Below are 22,043 nucleotides of genomic sequence, written 5' to 3'. Positions count from 1 at the left end.
GTAAAACTCTTTGAATTTATGAGCATAGACAGATCTTAGCTAATTCCCATTTCAAGGGAAAAGCGTTTAGAATATCATGATTCTACTGTAGACATTTAGGATTGGTATATTAATTCCTCCACAAGACAAATAACGTTCCAGGTAGAATGTGTATGATAGCCGTAGATGAAGCAAATATAATAAACGGAGCTTAGGAGATATTTCTAAAGGTTCAATCAAGTGTGTAATGTAGCAGGAGAAGCTCCCCGCAGTAACTCCGATATCTCTCCTCCAGATAACTGACACTATGTGTCTACTGAAATATACACATAGCCATCCAGACAAATAAAACTACTGAAGCCACGGAGATTTGCCAGTAATTGAGATGGATCGGGAGAAATTAGCAAATTATGCACTCACAGTCTCTCGGTTGTCGCTCCACGCAGACCACAAACTCACGCTGGCTCTCCGCTGGCTCTCCGATTCACGTTTGGCTATAATGAGCTCCTAATGGTGTTGCAGGTGCGCACCTGTATAAATTCCATGTAGCAGAAAAACGGCTGAAAAGAGTTCCTGTTGTAAATCGTCTAGTTCATTCAGAAGACAATCAATAAGTGTAGATAGGTGTAGAATCAGATGAATTGTTTGCTGATCTTGGAGAGTTGGAGGCTACCTTCTGGGAGGCGGTAATACTGTCGGTGCATCCTGATGTTGCGCCCAAGGAAGTCTGCCCACTGATCCAGTTCTGTGTTTTTTAGGTTGAGGACTTTCGAGTGAGTGGCAATTTGCTTTTGAAGTTTCATGGAAGACAGTGTGTGGCGATGCTTGGCCTCACACTCTCGGGCAAACAGTCGTATGCAATAGGAGCCTCTGAAGTGTGACAAGGCAGCTGATATGGTGAACATGTAGACATTTTGGCTATCCACTCCACATTTGTCACGCTTTTCTGCGAAAAGTTCCATTGCAGCTTGCATGGCTGGTGTCAGCAGGATGGGGACTTTTCTCCCTCGTTTTCCTCAGATTTCAATGCGAGTGAAGTACCGGCAAAGCTTCCTCTCAACCTCTGAATGTGTTAGGGACACATCGTCGTGGAGATCCGAGGTATCTCTTGAGAAGGTAGTTGGCAACATTTTTGAAACTTTCCCTTCTTCGATTGAACAAGATCACCTGTGCCAGGGTGGCTTTTGCAAGTATGGCCCAGTGAGTAACAATAGGCTTGGTGGATAGCCCACTTCGGTAGGCTTACTGCTTCTCATCGAGGTACAAGTGCATCTGTTTCACATCTTCCGTGAAAGGTAAGAGCTGCGGCATGTTCCACTTGGACTCCTTAAGTTTTCAAGGCAGCTGATGAGATCAACTCATTTCCTCTCGCCTCATATAGCTTCCTGAAATTTTGTGTGTTTTCAACTGCAGCAGTGCAGCCCTCCATTATGGCTCGGCACTCCACAATGCTCACATCTTTTGCAGACCATTCCCGATCTTGAGTGTCAGCGAGGGTGTTTCCTTGTCATAGCCAGTTTCACAGCGTCTACTACGTGCAGAAAATTCGATGGGGCGGTAAAGTCTTCCATCCTCTCCAAAGGAGTAGCTCTTCTGGCCTGTAGCAGTAGCTTGCCCATTTCTCTAAGCTTCTAATGGATGTACTCGTGCCTGCCAATATCTGATCCCATTCGGTTGAACAGATGCTGTCCCATCTGCATGATGCATCGATCAATTTTGACTGCGAGTAAGACTTTATCCTGGGTCACGTCACTCAAGAGCTTTCAAAGCCATCACTGATGTCAGGTGCAACAGGCTGAGCAAAGGCGCACAATGACTGTTCTTACCAGGTGTGAGCTTGTTGCCCCTCTGTTTAGCTTACATCTCATGTGTTACCACAGGTATTTCCTTGCAAACAAGCCCTGGCAGACTACACAGTGCATTAAGTCTTCAGCATCCACCTTTGTCTGGAAGTTTGGATGCCATGCCCTGCCCTTATTTTCTCAGCATTGTGTGCAAAGTTGCCCCTAAGATGTGCCATTTGCATGCACCTTTCTTTCAAGCTTGGGGAATTTCTCTGCCCAGACTACTTCAGTCTCGTTGCGGTGAACATGCTACATGTGCCGGACAATTTTTAAGAGGGGCTTCTCACGGTACAGGCAACTTTTTTGTTATACGCCCTGGAGCCATCACTGTTTCTGGATAGCGTTTGGACAGACACCGTGTCGTCTCTCCGACCCTCTGTGTTTAAAACACGGCTGGCAGAAGGTCGAGAATTGTCGTATGTAGAACTCCTCTCTGGGCACCTGCACTCTGCTGTGCTGGTGGGCAATGGGGCATCACCGCTGGTGTCTGAATCGCTCTCTGGTGAAGTGTAAGGGGCATACTCTTCTCCACTGCTCTTTGGGCTATAGTCAGTGGGCTCTGTCATGCTTCACTGTCCCCACTTTACCTTCGGTAGCAGACGAATTTGACTGTCTTTACACGCTTCGTGTACAGAGCGCCGGCAGGGTGAAGTCATTTTCCTTTTCCTGCTCCTGCTATACATTTGGGCAGAATACTGGCCACTAGTGGTGGAATACGCGCACACATCCTTCCTCCCCTCCACGTTGGACACATGCACGCCTTTGTTCCGACAAATGTGACTCGCGGGGACATACCAGCTTTTTATGCTGAGCATATCAGCAAGCCCCCTGCATTGATCGCAGGTATATATACATACATACAGTGGTGGAATTCAAATAAAAAACGGTCATTAGGGCAGAGAACCGGTTGTTAATTTAAGTATCCAAAAAAATATACCGAAAGGTAGTTTAATATCTCATGCATTTTAATACTCTAAGAACAATGAAAGAGGTACACAAAACTAGATTGCTATAAGAGTTTTATGCCATGCTGCTTTTACCTCCCCTTCAGACTGTACCATGCTGCTTTTGCCCCCCCCCCCCTTCACACGCTGCCATGCTGCTTTTGCTCCCCTTCTCCCCCCTTGCTTATGTTCTTTCACTTACCCTTTCTATCGGCTTCTTCCTTCTCTTTTCTTTTCTTGTCTTCTGTCTTTTTGCTTGCTGACTCCTCTCTGCGCCGCTCCTCACTAATTGTCGGGCTTGATGATGTCACGCCCGACATTCAGTGCGGATGGAGCACGGAAGAGGAGTGCTGACGCCGTGAATAGGTGAGTATTTTTTAAGGACCCTCCTCCCACCACTGTGTGTGTGTCTATAGATAGAGATATAGATATATATATATATATATATATATATATATATATATATATATATATATATATATATATATATATACCGCATATACTCGAGTATAAGTCGACCCGAATATAAGCCGAGGCACCTAATTATACCACAAAAAACTGGGAAAACTTATTGACTCGAGTATAAGCCTAGGGTAGAGAGAGAGTTTAATGAACAGTGAAGTAAAACATGAAGCTGTGGTCAGAGGGAAGGAAATCTCCCAGACATGGCATGAAGTCCCATTAATCCAAGAGGATGTTTTCCTTTCAGTTAACCATAGGAAAGAGGGCATTATCAGACCTACTCAGAGAACCTGAGGTTGGAGAAATATATGGAGTTTTGTTCTTTTTGCTTTCTCAAGTTTTTTCTCAAGTCTCCAATTGAAACTCCCCACAAAACAGTTATCTGAGTGAGTGCTCTCACTGTATTGCGTTTTCAGTAGATCATATGAAGTGGAACAAGTGCGTTAATCCCCTCAGTGTGAGGAGAGGCAAAAACATGGAAAGTTCAGCTCAACATAAAGAGCGCACACAGCCCACCCCACATGCCACATTTACTGCTTACCCGACAGCCATAGGATGTTCTTAGTACACTTGTTTTTTTTATCATATCCAACTTCAACCCGAGGAGGGAGGGGGAGGGGGATAGGGAGAGAGAGTTCATCCTTTTACTTACCTCCGCAGAGACTAGATCAGTCAGGGTTCCACCTCCGCAGTGGAACGCATGTGCGTTCCAAATGCCGAACTTCCTGTCCACGGACAGGAAGTTCGGCATTTGGAACGCACATGCATTCCACTGCGGAACTTACGGCAACAAGCACCAAACTCTTGTAAGTTGATTTTTTTCTTTCTCTTTCTCTTCAGCCCTTAAGCGGAACTTAAGGGCTGAAGCTATGGAGGCAGGCACCACCCTCGTTATGGCCGTGCATTGTGGTCCTGGAGTATCACTCGAGTATAAGCCGAGGGGGAGCTTTTCCAGCACAAAAAATGTGCTGAAAAACTCGGCTTATACTCGAGTATATACGGTGTGTATAGATATAGATATAGATATAGATATGTATATATGAGAGAGAGAGAGATGTGTATATTTTAATGAAGTCTTCCATAAATGTTAGTAAAGTCCAACAGAATTGCACTCGTACACACCTCATATTCATTGTGATACACAGTAAATATGAAGAGCTTTCCAGCAGTTAAACCAAGTTTAAAATGTACCATAAAAATGACTAAGAGCCTTTTTTTTTTTTGGTCCATCTGTTATCGGAAAGCATTTGTCTTTATACGAATCCATAGTATAGGTGGATGGTTTTTTTCCTTACAAAATGATTGTTGAGGCACTCTTACTCATAATCTGTCACCTAAAATAAGTATTATACTTCGACTACATATACTACAGTAAACATAACATTTTATTTTTCATAAATTGAGTAAGACCCATAACCTGTCTTCAGGGTTTTCAGGGACCACATTATTACAAAATAATCAGTCTTTAAGCAGCATTGCTATTGAAAATTTTGATCATATAGAAGAGGTTTGCCTTTAGGCCTGTAATTTATTTGATGGTTTTTAAAACCCTGTAAGGAAGCTGCCAAGAATCTAATCTATTGATTTATACAAAATTCAACAACTATAGAAATCCTGTTTTTACTAGGACATGTCACAAAGTGAGAATTTTGATTAATAAAAGAAAATGTTTTTCTTCATATTATACCATTTTCTTTTTGCAGTTTTATACCTAAAACTTAAACCAAAGTTGGTTTCCGACAATGACTGTTGAAATCTGGTAGCATACTGTAATCTGTTTCCCCACAGTGTTTAAGTATTTATTTGTGTTCCCCCTTGCTATTTTTATTTAGTGCACTCCAAAATGTGGCTAACTGACCTTTTTAAACGTTTTTCAAATCTAACTTTGGAGCATTTCTAGCTTGCATATCTAGAATAAGAACAATGTTACTGACATTCTTATTACTTCCGTTCCATGCAGTAATAAGAAATGTAAGATGGGATAAGCAGAAATAACACAACAGGATTTTGTGTTTATAATATGCCAGTTTTATATTTGTACAATTGATAAGGAGTTGAACGTATTCTGACACTCAGTCTCTGAATTTGGTCTGATGTTGTATATCTCGGTACTTAAAGTGCCGCTGACATCTACATATATTTTTTGTGCTTCCTTTACAGACAGATTTATTTTATACACTTTTATACTTGAACTTTAGGTTATTTCTTATGTGTACTGTAGTGATGAAACATGTGGATACTTAAACGTTGAAATGACTCACAGGTCATAAGACTGTTCCATGTTTCTGATTACTCAACCAGCTTTCACAAGCTGCATGTTTAAAATGTAAGTAGCCTTGGATCTGGCACAATAAATACTAAATACTAATAAATACTAATAATAATTAACTATAGTACAACTTAAGCTGTTCAGTTTTCATTCTTCCATCTATGCCTTCATACATTCATAATGGAAATGTACAGTCTCTTATCCATAGTTATAGACCATCAGATAGTACCTGGTACTCCAGGTACTTTTTGGTGAGCAATTTCCCAAATAAAGTGAGATGGATTGTTCTCTATATTTTCATTGCAGCCTACTGTATTATTGCACCTCACTGGAATAATTTGCACCTGTTTTCACAACTGAATTTGCTTTTGGAATTGTTAACATTCTAAGAATGTAATTTTTAATGACAAATCTCAAACTATTGCCATTTGAGAACCAGCGGACGTTCATATTTATTGTACGGTCTACCTATCTTTCTTAAATCTGACTTTCTTGACTTAGAGATATTATCCTTTTCTATTTTCTTAAGTTCATTCTGATTGAACGGTGTCTCATTCTTGGCTGCTATTTTAAAAAGTTTACAGCTTCGTACTCATTTAGACTGAAATTTGAGTGATGTCACTGCATGTAAAGTGCACTGAGAATAGAATAGGCATCAGGATATACAGCACTGATAAATCAGGATACTAATATACACCTTGTTTTTAACTCTGCATGCTCTTATTTTTTTTATTTAAAATTAAGAGACTTTAAAGAATGTTTTAGAAGGCGGCATTCATAGGGCCTTCCTTCTGTCTTAAATGCAGGTACTAACATTAATATGAAATCAAACACTTATATCCCTGAAACTGACTTGCATACAGCTGACCTTTTCATCTGCAACACCATCTGTCTACCTTCCACTAGTGACTAGAGAGCTGAAGGCAGGCCTACAGACAACTGAAATGTAAGTCTCTTAGAAATATTTAAGAAAATCGGTTTTATACTTTTGTCATTTATTCACCTTAACCAACAAACTGTGACATGGCTTAGCTTTATTTTAAAAAATTTTTTTTTTTTTTTTTTTTTTTATAATCTGTTTTAATACCTTGTGTTTACAGGCAACCAACCCCTGTTAAGAGAATGTAAATGTGTAAAATTGTACTTGGTGATATATAAAACTGAAAAAAGGTTTTAAAATATACTTTACAAGGTGAAACATATGTTGTTAGTTTTTTGTTTTTTTTTCTGAACATCAAATTGTCAATGATTTCTGATGTCCACATGCAGCAGTACACACCATGGGTCAGTCTAAAACGGGAGGAAAATCATGCATGTAGGATGTTTGTTTTTCCTCTAGTTTTTACTTGTGTCTACAGCAGAGTGTGCAGGCATCGGGGTCGATAACCCTAGCTTAAATCCAATGTATTAGCTACCAGTATCTGCTTTCCTCCAAATTCGTACAGACTTTTGGGTTTTTCTGATTCTGGTTTATCTCCTGCTACTCTGACTCTCATTCATAATGTTGTTACTAAAATAGTATGGAAATACTGTTCAAAGTAATTTTGGCAGATAATACTTCCCACAGAAGACAAAGGAAACGATCAACTGTGCTAACAATGCAAATTGAACTTATTTACTGTTCAGAACATGGAGTGTTTCTTTCTATGTTTCTGCTTCCTTATGGGTTAGCACAGTGGATCCCAAACTTTCTCTGTTCAAGGCACCCTTAGGATGTCCATAATTTTTTCAAGGCACCCCTAAGCCAAATTATTTACAAAAAGTCCCCTGCCTTGCTCACAAATGGCCCTTGCTGAGGCACCCCTGTGATATAGCCACGGCACCCCAGGGAGCCACTGCACACAGTTTGGGAACCACTGGGTTAGCATGAACATTTTTTGTGCTTTTACCATATTTAACTTGTTTTGCTTGTGTTTGTTTGTTTTTTTGCTTTACCAATATAATTTTTTCAAGAAAAGACTATAAAAATATTCTTTGTAATTGACTTTATAATGATCAGTGGTCATGCTATATTTTTCCACGGTGGAGTAATGCTATTAAGTTTTAAGTGACATTTTTATGCAAAGGGTGTATGGCATTGTATTGGTAATTGAACATAAAACAAACTTCTGTATATTAAGCAGATAAAAGCCAATAAACAATGTCACATCAAGTCTTAAAACCTCTTTAGATGAATGGATAAACTCGTTCACGGAGAATGCATGAACATTATTTAAATATAACTCCAGGTAAAACCCAAGTATGCAGAGCTCTTGTCTCTACAAATTGTGCAGCTTGATTGCTTTTTTACAGATATATTTGCCTCCCAAATCATGTAGCACCTTGTCCTTATTGCAATGTTGTATGGTGATTAGGTTGCACACTGTGCCCAGTTCTGTGACATTTTACCATTATAACTATGGCAGAGTATTGTGGGGTTCAGCCTCCCAGCAAGTAGCAGTTGTTTTCTAGCTCTTCGCCGGAACCTTTGCTCTGATTTGGAATTCGTAGTGATTTTCCTCAAGGTTGCCCTTATCCTATCACAGATGACAGGCATAATGTAAATTAAGGTGGCACTCATTTTAATGATGAAGGCCACTACTAGATTCCTTTAAAAATGCAGCTGCTTCTGTCCCAGCAACACATGCGCCGGCTTCTATAGAACGTTGATAATGTTTGTGTTTATGTTTTTTTTACGTTTTATCTGACAGTCCAGATGATCAGCAATATATGTACAATGCTTAAGACATCTGGTGGTATGCTAGAGTTTTGCTAGTCATCCATGATGGCTGTATACGCACAGGGGGCCGCCAAGAGGAATTTGGGCCACGGTACAGCAACTTTTTGACCCCTCAGGTGATGGTGCTGTATGCCCAATCAAAGAGGTCTGGTCACATAATGTTGGGGGCATGGTCAACATGGAATGTGGCTGCACTTCTTTAAACATGACCTATTGAGAGATTCAATTGCCGGCGATGTGACACACGGACATCGCACATTGCCGGCAATTTCGGTAGAAATCTCCACTCATTTTCCTTTGCATATTTATTATTTTTCTTCTTGAAAGATTGTATCTGTTGAAGAGCATTGCTATTATACGTTCATATTTATTATGCAGGTGTTCTCTCTTTATTACACCTCCTACTCTTACCATTAGGGGAGGGGAAGACTATGCGGTATTTGGTTCTATTATATGTAAACTTTGTACATGTGTGTGTTTCTAAAACTATAAGGCTCCACACTTGGCATCCATTATTTTTATAGATTTATTTAGATTGGATTCCTTATTAGATATGAACTTATCTGTATATCGTATGGGCACCTTTTGCTTATAGCTTAGTGAAAACATTTTGCATTGAGTTGTCTCTTAAATGATGAGCCTTGTAATATTTCATATTTTTCATACTTTAAATGACCCCACAAAGATATAGATCTTGAACATTTAATATTGCTAGTGTCCTATCCAATCATTCAGCTTACCTGACAAAATGACATCAAACACAATAGGAATCAAAACTCTAGGTTAAATTATTTAATATACACACATTATAAATAATGTGTATATTATGTGTGTAAAGTCCTTTTTAAGAAGCAGAGCAAAAAAATTCCGTTAACTTGAAATTATATAGAATTCATGGTTGCCCACTAAAATTTCATCAAAGGTTCTGACAGTTATCTGAAACTGAGATAGATCTGATCTTTCAGTGTATATTATTCACTTTCATACAATTACCAAATAAACACACTTTTTGTGTTTACCATGTTTAGAAGTAAGTTTTTCTCATGAAAAAAATAAATAAAAAGAATCCTTATTCTCTATCGCAGTGCAAGACAACATATTTCCACAGTTTCTAGAGGTGATATGCGGGTATTGGATTTTCTATGCAGAGTGTTTGGGACTTTTCAATTAAGGGAATTTGTTTCTGGAATTTGAACCTATATTATTAGTTTTGTTTTATTTCCCAAACCTCCATATAATGTGTTTCCAGGATAAAGATCTTCGATCTGGACACTTATCTTTTTAAAGTAATGTACAGCAAATGTCCACTTGTAAACTGTACCACACAATTGTGTGCATTTCTCACCTTATGAGAACGGCAGAAGGCTAGTTTGCTCTCCATGGTTTTCTGTTGGTTAGAATTAAATTTCCGTTATGTTCTAGTCTTTCACCTGTATAAAAGGCTTTTTTTTTTTTTAATTGAGGATTTGAGGGTAGCTTTTATAAAAACAAAACAGTTCTGCAGGTAAGTAAAATAAGTGGTGTTCATCACACTGTATCTATGAGGTTGAGACTAATTTTGTCGGTATAGTTTAGAAAATGAGAACACAGATCTGGTTGCAGCTATTTCCAATTGTTTGTAGAACAGTTTTCAGAAGTGTTTCCACCACTGTATTAACAAATTTACTCTAGTAGAATAGTAGCTGTGACAGGGTGGACCGCCTATGCCACACTGTCTGCTGTTGCTGGCAACCGGCTGGGCTTACTTTGCCACAGTTCCCTTTTGTTCTCCCAAACGTGCCCCCTCACCGCAGTAGGAGGGGCTTACAAGTGCCACCACCACTGTACTCCTTACCGGCATCCAGTACTAGGTTTCTTCTGGGTAACTGACGCTGCGAGTGTACCCCGTTACTGGTGTACCTGAGGTGGTACTCCTGACCCCTTCCTGTGAATCAGGGTTGCTGTGGATGGATCCCCCCTGGCCTATCACACTGGCCAGAGCTACTGGGTAGCGGCAGAGCAGTGGTACTGGGTCCAAACCGCAGAAACAGCCGGGAACAGATTAGTGTTAGGTCTAATCTGTAGGTCACAGTAATAGGGAAGTTTTCAAGCAGGTCTTTTGAAGCAAGTGATGTTTATTTGCTCTTCACTGGTTAAAGGTACCAGTGATCAGGTCAGATGAGACAAGAACAACAACTTTTAATAGTAAACAGAGCCTTTTTATACACATTTGGAGACTAGTCTTAGCAGGAGGCTTTAGGGGCGCATGCTTCTGTTTTTCCCAGAGCACCTCAGTTTCTGTAATACAGCCTCTTGGCTGCTGAGGCAGACAGAGCAGTCAGAAGCAACTATCTCTGATTCTGCTCATGCCGTATTCCTTCTCGACCTGTCACAGTCCAGACTTTCGGCTTGGGCTGTGAGACGAACCCTTGAGTCCATGGGAAAACGGCTTTGTGGAGCTGCCAATGGCACTCCATCATGGGGAAGGAGCAGGTTGGTAACATCTATCAGTAGGTGGTGATGTAGCTTTAAAGGACAAAAGATTTTTGCCTATTTCCTTTCTAGGTGTAAATAAATATATAAATAAAATAAAATCATGCACAAATCTACCAAAGTCTAACATGGAGAGCCATTTGGTGTAAAATACACAATATTGTTCAAATTCTCCTGTCAAGTGCCCAAGTTTCATCAGTCTGTCTTATTACAGAATAATAATCCTGATTTCAATACCAGCATTGAATTATTATTCTTTATTAATTTGTATATTGTTTCTTGGCTCTCTACAGTGTGTGTGTAAAAACTGCCAATGGAAAAAAGAGGGCCTATAATCTCTACATATAGTAAATGACAAGAGAAAAATTCCAGCATGCTAATGGGTGGATAGTGCTAGAACATGTGTGGCACATTAGGGCACCACTGTATGTCATTGCAAATGTACTGATTTTGATACTGTATTTTTTTTCTATTTTAAAAGTAGTGATATCCCATGTTGAAAGATTTTTTTTATTTTTTTTATTTAACTTTTCTAAAGGAGGTCCACTTGCTAATTAGGCATTTTCTTTTGAGAGTGACTAACACATCATTTAGCCTGCTTGCCCAGCAGGCTGTTGTGGGCTTTTATACTGTCTTGTTAAAAAGCTAGCCGAACTACATGAATAAATCAGCCAGCAAGTGATTTAGGAAATAAGATTGATGTCAATTTTGGTAAGTCCAGGATTAGAGAATATATTACATCCTGGTGCTCGATATTTGATGTAGTATCTCAAAATTTGTGGTGCTGGGTTACCTCCTACCTACATGTGCGTCCAAAACAGGTTACAAGAACGCTATCTTGAATTGTAACTGTATTATTCCATCTGTACTTCTGGATGATTGTGGAAAGGTCCTTGTCAAGATTCTACTGGAGACCTATACCTGCTGTATGTATCCTATAACCAACCGAGAAGAGCTTAAACTCATCCGTTCCATGGCTGTCCTGTGTTGAACACAGCATTTGTGTCAATGCTTTGCCTGCTACCCAGCATTCCTGGTCCATAGTAAACAGTCGGGAGGTACCGGCCAGGCTGCAGCAGCTATACCAGCTACCCAGAAGTAAGCAGTTCTAGGTGCCGTAGAAAAAACTTGGTGGTGGCAGCTGAATTCTCCTACAACTCTTGCACAGTTAGCATTCACAGGCGGCGAGTGTCTGGTGGCAAGGTGACACCAGTAGGAGTGATCAGTAACAGTCTGTTACTGACGGTGGAAGGAAACCAACATAAACTGGGCAGGAAGAACATCCCCCTTAATCTTTCTCTCAACAGACCGTGTGGCGAAGTAAGCCCATCCAGTCACAACATTATTTAACACAATATTTATGTAATACAATGAAAATAATGTATGTAGCAAGCAATTTAATCACAATCGGCAGATCAGTTCAAACAATGCAAAGGAGTACCTTTTCTGGCAAGAAATAGCATATAAACCACACACAATAAGCTATATAATAGGCAAATGCTGTTAACATAAGTGTGACTGGATCACTGGTAACTTATTTGTGGCTGGATCAGGTGGAAATAATTTATTGTAGAAATGTATTTCAATCAGAGGTGCAGGCACCAATGTACAATTTGAAATGCACTTATCCTAACCTTGGGATGTGTTTTGTATGGAAGTGTCATTGTTTGGGTTTGTAAGGTTGCTAGAGGGAATCTCCAATTAGGCATATGTGGGGAGGAAATGCTAACTAAGTTTTTTGATAAGGTGTCAAATGCCTGATCTGGCCAAAGGCCCAGCAGGGGGTCGTTACTGTGTAGCTTTTTGTCCAGAGTGTTCAAACCTTTCTGAACATTGTAAACGGCATGTGATGCAGGAAATCACAGCACATTATAGGATATCACAGATAAGTGTAAATATTGTTAGCTTTGAATTGCAGGTGAATCCATGTTTGGATAAACAAAATACATCCTGATACTAAAAATAAATTAAGACCTCAAGGCTTATCCAGTGTGCTTATCTTATGAGCGCAGCAGCGCTCATATGTGTATAAAAACAGCACTGTTTTGTGTTAAAAGTTGTTCTTCTGATTTCATCTGACCTTGGCACTGGTACCTCCAATCAGTGTGACTGCAAATAAACACCACTTGCTTCAAAGACCTGCTCGAAAATATCTTCCATGCTGAAAATCCTGTGACCTACGGAGTAGACCCAAAATCTAATCCATTCCTGGCTGTTTCTGAGGTTTGGGCCCAGCTTTCCCCATACCACCGCCCTACCTGCTACCCTGCAGCTCTGGTCAGTGTGATGGGCAAAGAAGGATCCACCCACAGCAACCCTGATCCATAGTTAGAGGTCAGGAGTACCAGCCCAGGTACACCAGTAACTGGGTACACTCGCAGCGTCAGTTACCCAGTGGTCATTCCACATCAAATCACCTAAAAAAAAATAGAAATGTCCACCACCCATCCCAGATTTGTTTGAATTTTTTTTAGTTAAGAGAGCATGTCAAAACATCTATTTCTGCCAAATATCTCAATGTCTGACAATTAGTTGATTAAATATTGATTTTTCAATTTATTAAATTTACTAATCTCGGCTTTTTTTGTCCAGTTTATTTGAAGTATCACGGGTGTTTATTAAGGAATCACCACAAAATTTGGACTCATAAGATAATACTTCCTCCCGAATCCAAAAATCCAAACCACCAAATCACGCTGTCAGAGCTACAGCATTCCTCTGGAGAGAGGAGAACCTTCCAGAAGGACAACCATCTCTGTAGCAATCCACCAATCAGGCCTGTATGGTAGAGTGGCAAGACGGAAGGCCACTCTTTAGTAAAAAGCACATGGCAGCCTGCCTGAAGATTGCCAAAATGCACATGAAGGACTCTCAGACCACGAGAAACAAAATTCTCTAGTCCGATGAGACATAGATTGAACTATTGGGGTATTGTGTGTAGAATTTTGAGGAAAAAAAGGAATTTTATTCCATTTTGGAATAAGGCTGTAACATAACAAAATGTGGAAAAAGTGAAGCACTGTGAATACTTTCCGGATGCACTATATGTTATACACACAGTTATTGCATTGACACCTATAACTCTTTACAAAACCCAGGTAGTCTTCAAAATCATCCTTGTGTATCTCTACTCATTATACAAAACTATGTTAAACCATAGTTTGCTAAATTTGTTCCCCAAGCTGCCAACTTGTGTACTACAAGGAAATGGCCACTGTTCTCCAGGACATGGATCAGTGGCCTTCTGATTATATGTGTGCTGGAGAGTGGTGGCCATTTTCTTATAGCGCGCCCCTGGTAAATAAAGCTTATGTACTAGGAACGAGGTATGCTTCAAGAAAATGTCTGCCGCTCTCCAGAATTTTAACTGTCCCCCAGTGTTTCCTCAGGATAACTGGACAGTGAGATTGTCCTGCACACAGAATAAAATATAAAGAAAGTGTGTGTCTGTGTCTATTGGGGTGTGATTCTATGTCTGCTGTCTGTGTGTGTGTCATCTTTTTACAATTGACAAGAATAATTTCTAGTATTAACAAATTGAAGTTCGTGTGTGTGTGTGTGTGTGGGGCCAGGCAGCGACCATCTTTGAATTGACTCCAACGCCAGGAGGGTTAAATCACCGGCGCTAGGCACCGCGTGAAAAAAATAAATTATATATATATATATATATATATATATATATATATATATATATATATATATATATATATATATATATATATATATATATATATATATTAGTTTTTTTATATAAATAAAATGCTTGGTAGATGGCGCTGCAGGGCTGGCTGGGTAGCACCCAGCACTGCAGCATGTAAGGGGTTTTAGATTTAAAGTGTGTAGGCGATGAAGGGGTTAACTCCCGGCGCCCAGTAACTATGTATAGTTTAAATGCAATAATGTTCAATGTGTATAATGTATAAAGTGCATGTATATGTACGTGTGTAAAATAATAGTGCTTACCCTGTGCTGGGGCTGCAGAGGCAGCACTGGATCCCCTTCATCCTCCAGCAGCCAGCTTCAGTGTCTGCCGGAGGGACTTGGCAACCAGCTTCCTGGAAACAAATAAGTCCAGGAGGTGCAGTGCCCAGGAAGCTAAGTCCCTAGTTGGAGCTCAAATGACTTCAGCTAGCGACAGGACAGGGACATCTGCCCTGGGCTGCTCTCCCCTGGTACTGTTTTCGGCCAGGGAGCAGAGCCAGATCCCGGAGCAGAGTCCCTGGAAGTAACTTTGGGCGGGAGATTTAAAAGCTAAATCTCTCGTCCCAAACAGAGAGGCACCCGGGAAGGAGAGTGCGCTGAGCCCCTCTCTCCCTGGCAGTTCGTGGACAGGTGTGAAACCTCTCTAGGCTGATTCACGTGCAGGCTGCATGAATCGGCCCAGATTGGTTAAAGGGACAGGAGGACGGATTACGTCCTGCTAAGTCAAGTCTCAAATGTGTATACAGAAGGCTCTGTTTTGTATTAAAAGTTGTTATTCTTTCATCTGACCTGATCATTGAAGCAAGTGATGTTTGTTTGCTCTTACACTGGTTAAAAAGGTACCAAATACCTGGTTGGAATCTTCTCTATCCTGTGACCTACAGATTAGACCCAACTCTAACCCTTTCCCGGCTGTTCTGAGGTTTGTACCCAGTATCACTGCTCTGCCAGCTACCCAGCAGCTCTGGCCAGTGTGATAGGCCAGGGAGGATCCATCTACAGCAACCCTGATCTATAGGACGAGGTCAGGGGTACCAGCCCAGGTACACCAGTAACTGGGTACACTCGCAGCATCAGTTACCCAGAAGAAACCTGGTTCTGGATGCTGGTAAGGAGTCCAGTGATGGCAGCATTGTAAGCCCCTCCTACTGCGGCAAGAGGGCGCACTTGTGATAATGGAATGGTGGTAAAGTAAGCCCTGCCGGTTCCCAGGAACAACAGACAGGGTGGCATAGGCGGTCCATCCTGTCAGTTTCCTTCTCACTATCCGTAACCCTGTTACTGACCATTCCCACTGGTGTCACCTTGCTACCAGACACTCGCCGGCTGTGAATGCCAACTGCGCAACAGTTGTAGGAGAATTCGTCGTCACCCAGAACCCCTCACTTCTGGGGTAGCTGGGATAACTGATCTAATGCCTCTTTGCCGTTGGTTGGCTGGTACCTCCTGACCGCTTACTATAGATCACGACCGCTGGGTAGTGGGCAGAGCCTTGACACAGACGCTGGGTTCAACACAGGACAGCCGGGAAACAGATTAGTGTAAGCCAGTGGTTCCCAAACTGTGTGCCTAGGCTCCCTGGGGTGCCTTGGAGATCTCACAGGGGTGCCTCGACCAGGGCCAGTGTTAAGCGGGGGACTACTTGGTAATTATTTTGGCTTAGGGGTGCCTTGAAAAATTTTTGGAGAACCTAAGGGTGCCTTGAACTGAAAAAGTTTGGAATCCACTGGTGTAAGCTGTAATCTGCTGCTCACAGGACACAGCAGGTAATATTGCTCAAGAGTCTTGACAAGGAATTTTCCAGAAGTTACAGATGGAGATGATATATTACATGGTAAAACTGAGCTCCTTTTAAACAGATTCTGACAAGCATGTCGTCGGGGAGTAGCCCAGCCCCCTGATCCGACCAGGCATTTAAACGTCTGATATTACATTGGATATTTAACATCAGAATGAGATATTTCTCTAGATGTGTAGTTAACGCAATTTAACTTGCACAATTCACATAAATCTGTGATTTTTTTCGAAAACTAGCATTAATGTAGTTTTTCTATCTTTTTAACAAGGCGCAGGATACAGGTAACTATCCCCTTCTTATGCTTTCAGGCCGAAAGACCTGTTGGCTTCTGAACTGGAGAGGTCTAATTAACATGAGGTCCTCTTCAGACAGTTAAAAAACATATTTCCTTCACACAAATGCCTATTGTATCAAGAATCAGTACTTTAGAAATAGTATAAAAAATCAGTACTATTGCAATCCTATAAATTGACACACTGCAACCCTACTTTAAATTAATGTATACAATAAGTTATTTATAAGTGATGCAGGCACATTGCCTCAACCCCAAGCTTGCTTGAAGATTGGTGACTTGTATATCCACTTTCACCAGGGGTTGAGTCTGGAGATCCCCTGCCCAAGTCTAAACAAATTCAAAAATAGTTCTTATGACTGTATAAAGAAACCTATTGAGTATATTTATTGATATAACAGATAAAAATTAGATAAATAAGTTAGGCAGGTAAGGTCCTCTGTGGACCAATCCTGTGAGTATTGGTCAAATAAACTTCTGTATCATTTAATTTGTTTGCTTTGCCAGCGACCACTATGTCAATGCAGAGAGAATATAGTATAAATAAATACATGTAGGGGATAATTACTTGTGTGTAAATACATGCAAATGATTGTTTACAAATAAATACATATGACAATAACTTGTGAATAAATGCATGCAGTAATATAGCTCTCACTCACCCTTTCACTAGTTAACAAACAGTTTCTGTCCACTGATATGTGCTGACAACCATTAGCAGTAGATTTGATGACCATAGTATTGTCAGTGTGCATGAAGAGGTTGGTAACTCGGGCCACAGAGTTGAGGCTGAGTACTAATCAGATTGTGATTTGTCCCTCAAGTAATACAGTATTCCTGGCGATTTAAGTTAAAGCATGTAGCCTGCCTCAATGGATTGGACTGTTAATGAAACTAATGCTGCTAAACAAAAAAGACGACCCTCTTTGGATTGTCACTCTGAAAGATCATGATCAGAAATGAGACTAAATAGATTATCACAAACCTTTCTCAGGGGGTTTGGCTGCTGCAATCTAGTAATTTATGTTACACATTGGTGTACATTGTAAACATTAGCAGTGTGAGTCTACTGTTATATAAACACACAGGGGTAGATGCAGACTGTTAAACAGCTTCTAAGGGGCTATCACTCTTTTCGTAGGGGCAGCTGACATTCACAATGCAGGTGCCTCTCTCACACAGCTGATTATTTGCTACTGTACCGTCTCTCAAACACAGTTTTATATGGTTATTTTAACTTTTATGTTGATAGCTCTCAAATGGTTTTTCCAGAATTCCTGTCTGGTCAAAGTCTTTCAAGTAAAATGCTCCTACTCGCAAGATGAGATTTTGTCCCCACAGGGACAGTCAATCTTCTCACTGTCTACACTTTTTTTCCTTGACAGCAGTCTTCTCTCTCCTCACGTCGTCTGATGATGATGTCGTCGTCATCATCATTTAATTATATAGCACCACCAATTCTGCAGCCCTGTATAGAGAATATTTGTCACTCACATCAGTACCTACCCCATTGGAGCTTAGTCTAAATTCCTTCCAGACTCCACCTCATTACCCTGTCTACAGCTCCGCCCACCTGCTTCCACAGAGTGCTCCTGGGGGTTGTAGTTTCTCTTGACTTCACCCCCATTGTCCATTAAAACACTCTTCAGTGTGGGTTACATAAATATAACTTGCTATGCTGTTAAATAAGGGTTGTGATCAATCTATATTAAAAGTTAGAAGCACTGCAAATAACATTTTCTTAATCTATCTTTGCAAATTCTTTTCTGTTTATTATATAGTTACACACTTTCAAAAATAGGATGTGGAGGTGGCGTGTCACTTTTGTTTAGGTTCCACCCAAAAACTACTTATCCCAACTGGGACACCAATATCCTTTAAACAAGAATTGATGTCAAACATAGCAAATACGTATTTACAATTATACAGAAAATCCAGGTGCTCTTCAAAATAATCCTTGCACGTTTTAAAGTTCTTTTCTGCATCCAGTCAAGTGGTCAAGTTAACTAGAGGCAAGTGGACTGCCAAACTGCCCAAAGACTACTTGAATTAGCATAGTTTTAAGTTTAAAACCTTTTTTTCTTTTGATCTATTGTTTTTCTCCTAGCTCTTTCCGCTTTGCTTTGATACTACAACATATTGAACGGTTTGATGTTTATTTCTTGTTTCTATTTGGGACACAGCAGTGGGGTTTATGGTTCTAGTATTTGATTAAGGGAACATTTTCCTGGACTATTTTGAACAATAACATAATTTACCTCATATTATAGGTAGCGAAGACTTTATAACCCCTCTGGGTTTTTGTTCGAGCTGGCAAGATAAAGTAGTTTTTGGAATCATGAACGTTATATAGACAATTACCATTAAAGCCATGACAACTCTACTTGAAGACCATGGGGTAAATGTATTAATGTCCGGATTCTTCAACTCCGGCGTGTTCAGTGTCTTCGGCGATTAAATTTAAAGTGGCGCTGCCTTGTAAAGGGAAACTTCCCTTTTACAAGGCAGCACCGCTTTAAATTTAATCGCCGAAGACACTGAACACGCCGGAGTTGAAGAATCCGGACATTAATACATTTACCCCCATGTCTTCGATCTTGATTTCCAGTGTAAGTGAACTGAGCAAATTTAATCATTTTCAGAAAAAGGAAAATATACACAAACATAAATATCAGAAGTTTCTATTTTAAAACAAACTCATCTTTATTTAGTATGTATGCTTTATGAAGAGGCTTAGTCTTCTGCTTAAGCCTTTTTAAACAGTTATAGCAATAGTGTCCCCTCCAGTCTATTAAAAATAATTAGAACTACCCTCTTTATGTTTGTTTTTGTAATTTGAGCATGAAAAGGGCTAATCTGTATCTTAATAGGGCTGTATCCTGGGTGCATACTTAGATATAGGTGTGACAGGATGGACCGCTATGCCACCCTGTCTATTGCTGCTGGGAACCAGCTTGGCTTACTTTGCCACCCTTCCCTTTCATTATCCCAAATGTGCCCTCTTGCCGCAGTAGAATGGGCTTACAAATGCTGCCACTACTGCATTCCTTACCGGCATCCAGTACCGGGTTTCTTCTCGGTAACTGACGCTGCGAGCGTACCCCGTTACTGGTGTACCTGAGCTGGTACTCCTGAACTGACTGTACCTCTTACTATGGATCAGGGTTGCTGTGGGTGGATCCCCCTTTGCCCATCACACTGACCAGGGCTGCAGGGTAGCCGGCAGAGTGGTGGTACAGGAAAAGCTGGGTCCAAACCTCAAACAGCCGGGAATGGATTAGATTATGGGTCTACTCTGTAGGTCACAGGATTTTCAGCATGGAAGATATTTTCGAGCAGGTCTTTGAAGCAAGTGATGATTATTTGCAGTCACACTGATTGGAGGTACCAGTGCTAAGGTCAGATGAGATCAGAAGAACAACTTTTAACACAAAACAGTGCTGTTTTTATACACATTTTGGGCGCAGCCTCCCTGGATAAGCCAGCCCCCTTGAGGTCTGAGTTATTTTTAGAATCGGGATGGATTTTGTTTAGCCAAACATGGATTTACCTGCAATTCAGAGCTAACAATATTTACACTTATCTGTGATATCCTATAATTTGCTCTGAGTTTACTGCATCACATGCTGTTTACAATGTTCAGAAAGGTTTGAACACTCTGGACAAAAGGCCACACAGTAACCTTTTTGATGAAGTTTGACACTTCATCAAAAAACTTAGCATTTCTTGCTATCAGACTCCCTCCCCACATATGCCTAATTGGGTTTGAAAGGTTGCTAGAGGAAATCTCCAAACAATGACACTTCCATACAAAACACATCGCAGTGTAACAGGATAAGTGCATTTCAAATTATACATTGGTGCCTGCACCCCTCTGATTGAAATACATTTCTCCAATAAATTATTTCCTCAGGATCCAGCCACAAATAAGTTATTTATCAGTGATCCAGTCACAATAGGTTACCTGTTTTTGTACATTGTTCAAGACTTCTATAAGCGCCCCAACGTGCACTATATCCACAAACTCCTGCATTTAGGACATGGTGGCACGTTACAAAGAGGCGAGGGGACTGCCAAAGTGGCCAGATTCTGATTGATTTAGCACAATTGTAAGTGCATATATTTCATGATTTTATAGATCTGAAACCTTGCATTGATCTTTTGTGGCTTTCCTTGATTTCTCCTAGTACCTATCTTGAGTCTTGCTGATTGGTGACCTTTTACTCTCGATACATATAGTATAATTTTTTTATTAATCCATGGTTGCTGTGTGTAAGGCTCAAGAAAATCAGATCTAGCTGAAATCATGATTTGAATTGATTCTGCAGCTAAAACATTGATGGATTGATCATACTGAAGTTTTACTGAAGCTAGTCTCTATCCCTTTTTTTCCCCTCTGCATAAAATGGAGTAACTAAGCCGTGGATTTGGTGTGTTCTGTAAAATTTCCAGATATTTTAGGTATATTTGTTTCTGTAATTTAGCACAGACTGTTTTTGTCCTTGATGTGGTCCTAATGCACTGACTATAGTGCTGTAAATTAATTATTCCTAACGTATGTACTATTGTAGTCTACTGACTGGCAGCATATTACTAAACCTTAATTGTGGAAGGAGCTACTTATTTTTTTTTATTCCTTTAATTAGAGAATGTTCAATTTCTTGAAGAATCTATTAGTGAAAGCTTGCTGCCCCTCTGGTTTGACTACCGATTGAAGATGGCTGCTGGTCTCTTCATAATCTCTACTTTAGTCAGTTTATTTTGTCTTTCCCAGAGTTCTTCTACCACTCTTTATGCTGTGTCATTATGTGAGAGAGGTGACTTGTGCAAAGGGTCTGGGGGTAGAAATTTGCCTGGCTTTTGGGTTGCGCCCCTGTTATGCATTCTTTTGCTGACATTTGAAATAATTAAAAATTGCCCGAGTGACAATCTTGTATCAGTCTGCAATATTAAGGGAAGTATAGGAAATGCAAAGGCCTGAGTCTGTGATTAGTATTAAGACACCTAATGGTTCAGAAAATTAGATTTTTAATTGTATGATACTTATCGAATGTTACGCAGACCAGACCGAATTGTGCTATTATAATTATTAGTATCCTTATTTTATAGAGACATCATGCTATTCTGTCACAATAGTATACATAAAAGGATGTGTATTACTGAATTAAATAACTGATGTGCTTATACTTAAGTAAATATATTCTCACTCCCTTTCCCTTTGCAAAGATTTGTCATGTTGAGAGGGAGGTTATTCCCCACATAGGTTAGCAGAGTGAGAGATAGGCTTTCAAACTAGCTCTGCAGAAATAGTGTGCATTTGTATACAAGTGCATGGCCTGTGATGTCATAGCAACCTGTCTAACTGAAATATATGCTGCTTATTCTGTATCAAGTCTAGTTAGGGCAGTGTCCTGTAAGCAATGCTCTGTGTGCAGAGAGCAGCCATTTTCTTGTAGTACAGATCTTTTTCATGGTAGATAAATATGTAACTGGATTTAGTTGTTGTATTTTATCTACAGGATACTGAGCTGACAGTTATCTAGAGGAAACACTAGGGGGAAA

The 22,043-nt window shown here is 40.2% G+C and overlaps 1 protein-coding gene across 6 annotated transcripts in view; it reads left to right on the top strand.

Moving 5' to 3' along the window:
- USP9X (ubiquitin specific peptidase 9 X-linked) overlaps positions 1–22,043 on the top strand; it is a 136,467-nt gene that overhangs the window by 14,933 nt on the left and 99,491 nt on the right. The window contains exon 2 of one of the 6 annotated variants that reach the window (XM_075196413.1): positions 6,305–6,444. The exons of the other annotated variants lie outside the window; for them this stretch is intronic. The gene's annotated coding sequence lies outside the window, so the exon portion shown is untranslated. The remainder of the gene's footprint in view (positions 1–6,304; positions 6,445–22,043) is intronic. 6 annotated transcript variants of the gene reach the window in all.

Source organism: Mixophyes fleayi, chromosome 2 (genome assembly GCF_038048845.1).
Source record: "Mixophyes fleayi isolate aMixFle1 chromosome 2, aMixFle1.hap1, whole genome shotgun sequence".
Taxonomy (NCBI): Eukaryota; Metazoa; Chordata; class Amphibia; order Anura; family Limnodynastidae; genus Mixophyes; species Mixophyes fleayi.
The sequence above is the reverse complement of the archived record's forward strand: the minus strand, read 5'-3'. Positions and strand labels throughout refer to the sequence as shown.